General features: G+C 49.2%; 1 protein-coding gene across 4 annotated transcripts in view; it reads left to right on the top strand.

The window, feature by feature from the left end:
• The window catches only part of Esyt3 (extended synaptotagmin 3), a 46,634-nt gene that overhangs the window by 1,037 nt on the left and 38,623 nt on the right, over nt 1-6,974 (top strand). The window lies entirely within an intron of this gene.

Here is a 6,974-nt window from a genome sequence, read left to right as displayed (position 1 = left end):
GGCCACCGGCGCTCTGGCTCCCTCCGCCTGATAGGGATGCACGGGCACACTCTTGGTCCAAGGACATTCCCGCCTCCTGGTTTGGAACGGCCTGACCTAGAGTTTCTCAGACTCATCTGGTCTTGAGAATCACCTGGCTCACTTAAAACGAGTCTGGACTCACCACGAACTTCCAGGGTGGCACCCAGGCGCCCTGGGTGATTCTTATGATCAGGAGAGTTTGGCAAACATTGGCGATAGGAGAGTTCGGTCCATTTCCAAAGGTTGGCCGGTGACAGATGAGCCCCTCTGTTACGGGGGACTCTGGCTTCTCAGATTCCCTCTGGGTACACCCAAGCCCACAGGGGGAAATGCCCAGAGGCCCTCAAACTCCACATTTCCTCAGGTTTGGACTCTCAAATCCTTCTCGATGGTAGTAGATTCCTTACACCTGCCAATAATAGCCTTCATAATTGGGGTTGGAGATGAAATACTAGAAAAACTAACACCTACTTAACTGAGACAAACCAGAGCTTAAAATTTGTTGGATTTAGTTTAGGGCTGCTATAACAAAGTATGGTAGACTGGGTAGCTTAAACAAAAATTTATTATTCCACAATTCTGGGGACAGATAAACCCAAGATCAGGTTATCTGCAAGGTTGATTTCTTCTGAGACCTCTCTCCTTTGTTTATGGATAACCACTTCTCTCCATGTCTTCACATGGTCTTTTTCTGCTCCAAATTTCCTCCAGACAGCGGTCATAACGGATTAAAGTCTCTTCTGGTGGCCTCAATTTAACTCAATTACATCTTTAAAAGACTATCTCCTGGGCTGGGATTGTGGTTCAGCAGTAGAGCACTCCCCTAGCAGGACCTGGGTTTGATCCTCAGCACCACATAAAAATAAAGGCATTGTGTTGTGTCCATCTACACCTAAAAAATAAATATATTTAAAAACAGACTATCTCCTAGTGGCTCAGGAGGCTGAGGCAGGAGGATCACAAGTTCAAAGCCAGCCTCAGCAACTAGTAAGACCCTGTCTTTAAATAATATATTTAAAAGGGCTGGGGATATTGCTCAGTAATTAAGCGCCCATGGGTTCAATTCCCATTACCAAAGAAGGAGGGAAAAAAAAGGAGAGAAAAAAAAAAGAAATTATCTCCAAGTACAGTCACATTCTTGGGTACCCATTAGAGCTTAAGAGGTGGGGCAAGATTCAACTTGTAACACTTCACATAATATCTATAATGTGAAAGCAAAGACTTCTAATAAGGATGCATTTTGGAAAAAAATTATATTAACCACTTTCCTAGAGTAGTAGCAACCCTTGTGGGGGGGAGTGTTTGGGGCGTCTCATTGTAGAGACTTAAGCAGAAAATGAATTTCTTTGGAAGGGATCTTGTTCATCCTGGTAGTTTTATGGAGTTTGTGATTCTGAAAGGTGTGGACCCAGAGAGCAGACCTGACCTGTCCATACCCCCTTGCTTACGGTTAAGGGAGCCCAGGCTACCTGGTAGACCTGTTATGAACTGGTTGTGGCTTCAGTGATGAGAGTAGACCATGAGAACTTGTCCAGTAACAGCACCACTTTTCTCCCCTTCCTGTACAGGGAGGCCTCTAGACACTTTGCTTTAAGCAAAGGCAGCATTTCTGAAACTAGGACAAGAATCAGATCCTGCAGGGGCATTGACATCTTCCCCCGCAGCCCCACGGAGATAGCTCTGGCCTCTGTTGTGGCAAGAGACCCCAGGAACAACATAGAACTTAACAGGGTCCTCGGTCTCAACCCAAGAAGGTACTCCCTGGGTTTTCACCACACAGACCATCCATCTCCCAGGTCTGACCCAGCTGGGCATGGGGCTTGGAGGACCATGATAATGTGTCTCCTACTAAGAGGGCAGCCTCAGGTGGGAAACAGATGCATAACCAGTAATTACCATAGAGGCCCCAGGGTAACCCGAGACAAGAGCCTGATAGGGTCCAGTTGGGTCAAAGGCCCGGAGTGAAGGACGCCCTACCTGGTTTCCATATCAAGTTGCCATCAGACCTTAGCCTCCTGCCTATTGACAGTGCCTTAAGAAGAGCCTGGCCTAAACCTGGGTTTTCCAGACTCTCTTGGCTGGCCAGCTTGAAGGGCCAGGGCCTGGATAACATTTTGGGTGGAGGCAGTGGTACTGCATAGGAGTTCCAGGCTAAGGGAGGCCATTGTGGCTGGCCACTCTGTGACCAAGTAGCCTGCCCTCAGCCTGACTAACCTATGTGGGAAGGGCCACGTTGAGGTAGGTGTGATGGAGGTTGGGCCTGATTCTCAAGGCTACAAGGAAACTGGAAGGTTTGGCGAGGCCTGGCAGGAGGATGGAGACCAATCAGGAAAATTATTTGAACCAAGATATTGGTAGTGGGGACCCTGAGGAGATAAGAGGTGTATGAATCTAGATGCTCTGTGGCTTCTAGAGTCGGGTGAGATGGGGATCTTGGAACCTTGCAGGATGTTTTCTGGGTATTTGTTACTGGGTTTGGGACTCTAGAATGAGAGGCAGGCCCAGGGAGGTTGGTTTTCTCAGCACACGTGGGTCTGCCTCCCTGGGAACACACTGTTTATGAAGGCGAAGGGAGATGGGGCCCTTGCCCAGCTCTTTATCATTTACAAGCTGACCTTCTAATATGCCTTTCTGTTTTTGAGAACTGATTTCCTTCCAAGGAAGAGGGAGCGATGGCTTATGATAGCTTCCTACCTCCTTTGGCATCCAAGAAACATTTTTATAAATTACCAGATGGAAAATCCATAGTGAGGGACTTGAAAAGAAAAAAAAAAGAAGTCGAGGGTCTCAAGGGCCTCCTGTGTGACTGCCACACTCAGGACCGCCTGGCCCAGTTGTACAAGTTGTACAATAATAGTACCCTGTGAGTGGGCAGGTGGCTTAGCCAGCCCATCTGCCGCTTCTCGAGCTGCTTGGAAAGGACACCTTTTCCCCAGTTCCTGTGATGGGGTAAAGGCCAAGACCAGGCTGACCTGGAGAGGACATCCTTCCCTGTCCACTGCCGGCTCCAGGCTACGGCTGTCATTGCCGGTCAGCTCTCGGTCATGCCCTCCTCTCTCTTGCTCGGTCTTAGTGTCCTCTCAGCACATTGCTCCAAGTTGCTGTCTTCAGGTGACCATAGAGATCACTCTCCCTTGCTGGACCTGGACGTGGACGTGGACGTGGATGGTCTTTCAGAGCCATGCCAGCCTGATGTCTGATTTCAGTTCACACCTCATACAGTCCTGCCCCTCTTCTAGGCACCCTTTCTCAGGAGATGGGACTAGGAGGAAGGACTCCTCTGCTTCAAAGGGGACCATGAGTAAAGACCTGTGGATCCTTTTGTCTTGTGATCATGGCTGGCCACGTGAAGGAGGTAGAGGTGGCCCTGGCTCCTCACCCTCTGAGAAGGGTGGGGCTGCATGTTCATGGAAGGGTGTTCCTCTGGCACAGCTTTTGGAGATATATACATATATATATATATATACACACACATACATACACATACACACACACATATATATATATTTTAAGGTTTTTTAATTGTCAATGTACCTTTATTTTATTTATATGCAGTGCTGAGAATTGAACCCAGTGCCTCCCACATGCTAGGCAAGTGCTCTACCACTGAGCCACAACCCCAGTCCAATTTTTAGATATATTTTCGAAGGAATCAAGAGTCACCTGAGTCAGTCCTCCTTGTCAGGGATTGGGGACCGTGTGCAGCACAGTGACAAATGGGGGGCTTGATAATAGTCAGCCGTAGGCCTTAGAGAGCCCAGTCCTAGAGTTCTCATGTGTGGTTGTGTGAGTTGAATGCTTGAAAAACCACTTGTTTGGAACCAGGTAGAAGTGGGTGCTCAGTAAGGGCTGTCCCTGTATGCTCCTCAAGTTTCTAGACCTCCTAACTAATATAAAAATCTTAGCTGTGAAACTGATGACCAAGTGTCCCAGCAATAAATGTGTCCCTCGAGAACTGGTTGACTATAGAGGAGGAGGCCCTTGGTGGGACTCCAGCCTGCTCTGTGGTTGGTGGCACTCCAGCTACATGGAACCCCAGTGAGTGCTCACCCACCAACCTTCAGAGCTCAACCATCATGCTGGGGGCCCTTAGGACCATTGTCGTTGGGTAATCTCGACTGCTCCACAGCACAGGACTGGCCCTTCACTGATCTGTGCATTTCCAGGTTTTTCATGGAGCCATTGATCAGAGCACCAATTGCATATTTAGTTTGTTTACCAGGTATTTATTTTGCCTCTGCCATAACAGGGCTTGTGTGAGGAGGGAAGCCTGGTGGAGCCTTACCTTGCTCCAGGTGAGGTGGCATACATGGAAATGAGGGCCATTTTGTAGGAAAATAGCCCGAGGTAGGGGAGAGAGGGGAGGAATTCTGAGAGAACTTGGCGATTCATCTGTGGTTTGGGGTCTAGCCGGTTTGCTGTCCTGCTAGTGGATAGCGGTCATTTGGCAGCTTTGCTGGGATGATCAACCCTCCCTTGTGCATCTGCTGGCGGGAGGTGAGGGCCTGGAATCTGATGGATGCTCACAGGGGTGGGAGGGGGTTTGCTCCTCTGGCAAAGCCTCCTTCCTGGTCATTTAGATAACCAGGGACTGAGGGCCTCATTTTTCTGGTGCTGGGAGTTGAGGATTCTTTCTGTGGGTGGAGTAGAGATTATTCTAGGGCCTGGGCTCTCAAAGTCTGTTCCATATTGATACTTCAGTTAATTAGAGGAAGTAAACTCAGTGCCAGCTCTGAGCTAGCCTGGGCATTCTCAGATGAGATCATAAGCTTCATCCATACATGGTGCCATGGAACCCAGTTGGAAACATCGGGACTGCTTAGAATCAGGCAGAACTTTTTATCCTTGAGGTCCCTGCAACTCTGGGAAACCTACCCTGGAAGTTGGCTTGGAGTCAGATCTACCCTCGGAAGGAAGAGGCAGGCAGGTTTTAGTCATGCCCTTGAGTTTCTGCCCCATGTACTAGTGATGCCTCATAGACTTATCATGTCCTGGGTCAGGATTGGGCAACAGGAGTGACAGAGTGTGGGCTTGCTTCCCTCCAAGCCCCGCACAGGGATCTCAGGCATCCCGGCATTCATTCCTGTGCTCCGTCAACACAGGGCTTGCGACGTGTGAGGTCCAGCGCTGCAGGCTGGGCCACGAACATGAATGACACATGGCCCTGGGCCTTGAGGAACTGTTGTGTGGGATGGGATTCAGACTCATGAGGGCAGCCTTTCTGAGACAGTGTGAGCAGTCCTGTGAGGTCGCAGTCCAGGGTGCTGAGCAGGCTTGGGGAGAACCTACCCTGGACGTGCCCTGGAGGCGTTCCTTGAAGAAGTTGCTCTATAACGTGAGCTTTCCACAGGTTTGGTCACTTGGGTACATCATCTCATCTTAGGGTGCATAGGCTCTGGGACTTACATACTCAAACTCACAGGAGACTGCCCACTCCATCCTTCTAGGCAAGGAGTGCCCAGGTTGCCCAAGGACCTGAGTGACTAGGAGGTCACTGGTGGATGAGTATCGGGGCCAAGGGTGAGGACAGTTCTGTCCTTTTCCTATGTGGCAGTCCCCTCTCCAGGGAGCAGAAAGGTGTAGAGAACTGATCGCTGGCTTCATTTGGCTCCTGGCCCAAAGACCCAAGAGCAGACAGAGGTGGTGCTTCCTTGGAAATGTCTCCAGTGACTTCAGAGGAGTCTCTGGGAGGTACAAGCTATCCCCAAAGGCCTGTGAGGGTCACTTCTCAGCTACGTTGGGAAGCAAGACCCTTGGACCTGGCTTCCCACCTTCTTCACCCCACTCCATGCCGAGTCTCTTGTCCCAGGCCAGATCCAGGGATTGCTAATCTCTGGAAAGCTGGAGTTGACAGCACAGAACAGTTCACATATGCTTGAGGCAGAGATTTCCTTTTTCCTCCTCCCCCTCAGTAAATACTGAGGGAAGAACTTAAGATGTTTTCCTGCCCTCTCAGGACCAATGACAAGGACAAAGCAGCCTTCTTTTCACATGTCCTGTACTTCCAGCAAGGAGACGACACTAGACCCCTTGGGTCACACAGGGATCCAGGACCCAGGGCCTGTCAGCCCTACAGGAGGAGGAGGGCAGGGATGCTCCGCCCAAGAAGCCCCAGGAGAAGGCATGACTCATAAACCCTTGAAACAGAGAAATAACCAAGGACTTTGTGGACTGTAGGACATTTCAAAAGCCCAGAACCACCCACTCATTCCTGTGCCCATGTCGTATTGACTTTTTTTTTTTTTTTTTTAACATCACTGGCTAAAAACCTGATTTTTCTGCTTAGAAAAGTAAACGTACACCCCCTTGTAGAATATTTGGAAATGACCTAAAAGACAAAATTGGAATAAGCATTTATGATTCCTCCACCCAGAGCTACATGGTTATAGTGGGCCGCACTTCCTGAACATAGAAGGTAGGTGAAAACAGCTTTAAAATCTCCCGCATCTCCATACACCCCCCGCCCCTTATTTTTGATGTTCTTTATATTACAGACGTCTTCCATTCTCCATAAACACTTTTAAGCACTGTGGTAGCCTCAATATGACTACCGCAGTGACTGAATTATTTCTCTGATGTCAGTTATTTCAATTCCAAGTTTTCCCTCTTCGTGGCTAGCAGAGGGGGTTGTGGTTCCTCTGTCTGGAGTTTCTTCCTGTGATCTGCCAGCCTGGGTTCTGTGACTCATCCTCCAGGCCAAGCCCTGTGCTCAGGATCCCACAGGATCCTGAGTTTCTTATCTGTCTGCTTCCCATGCTGATTGGAATCTACCAATTGGTGTGCCTGACTTTTCCTCCAGACTGAATTCTCTTTACAGCAAGGCATGCCTCTTGCTTATTTCTGTACCCTCAGCTCCCAGTCCCATGTGCAGAACAGAGTAGGCCCTCAGTGAAAATCTGTTCAATGAGTGCTACAGTAAATGCTATATAAATCCTAATCCGCATTTCCCATTT

Source organism: Marmota marmota, unplaced genomic scaffold, assembly GCF_001458135.2.
Source record: "Marmota marmota marmota unplaced genomic scaffold, marMar, whole genome shotgun sequence".
Lineage (NCBI taxonomy): Eukaryota > Metazoa > Chordata > Mammalia > Rodentia > Sciuridae > Marmota > Marmota marmota.
The sequence above is the reverse complement of the archived record's forward strand: the minus strand, read 5'-3'. Positions and strand labels throughout refer to the sequence as shown.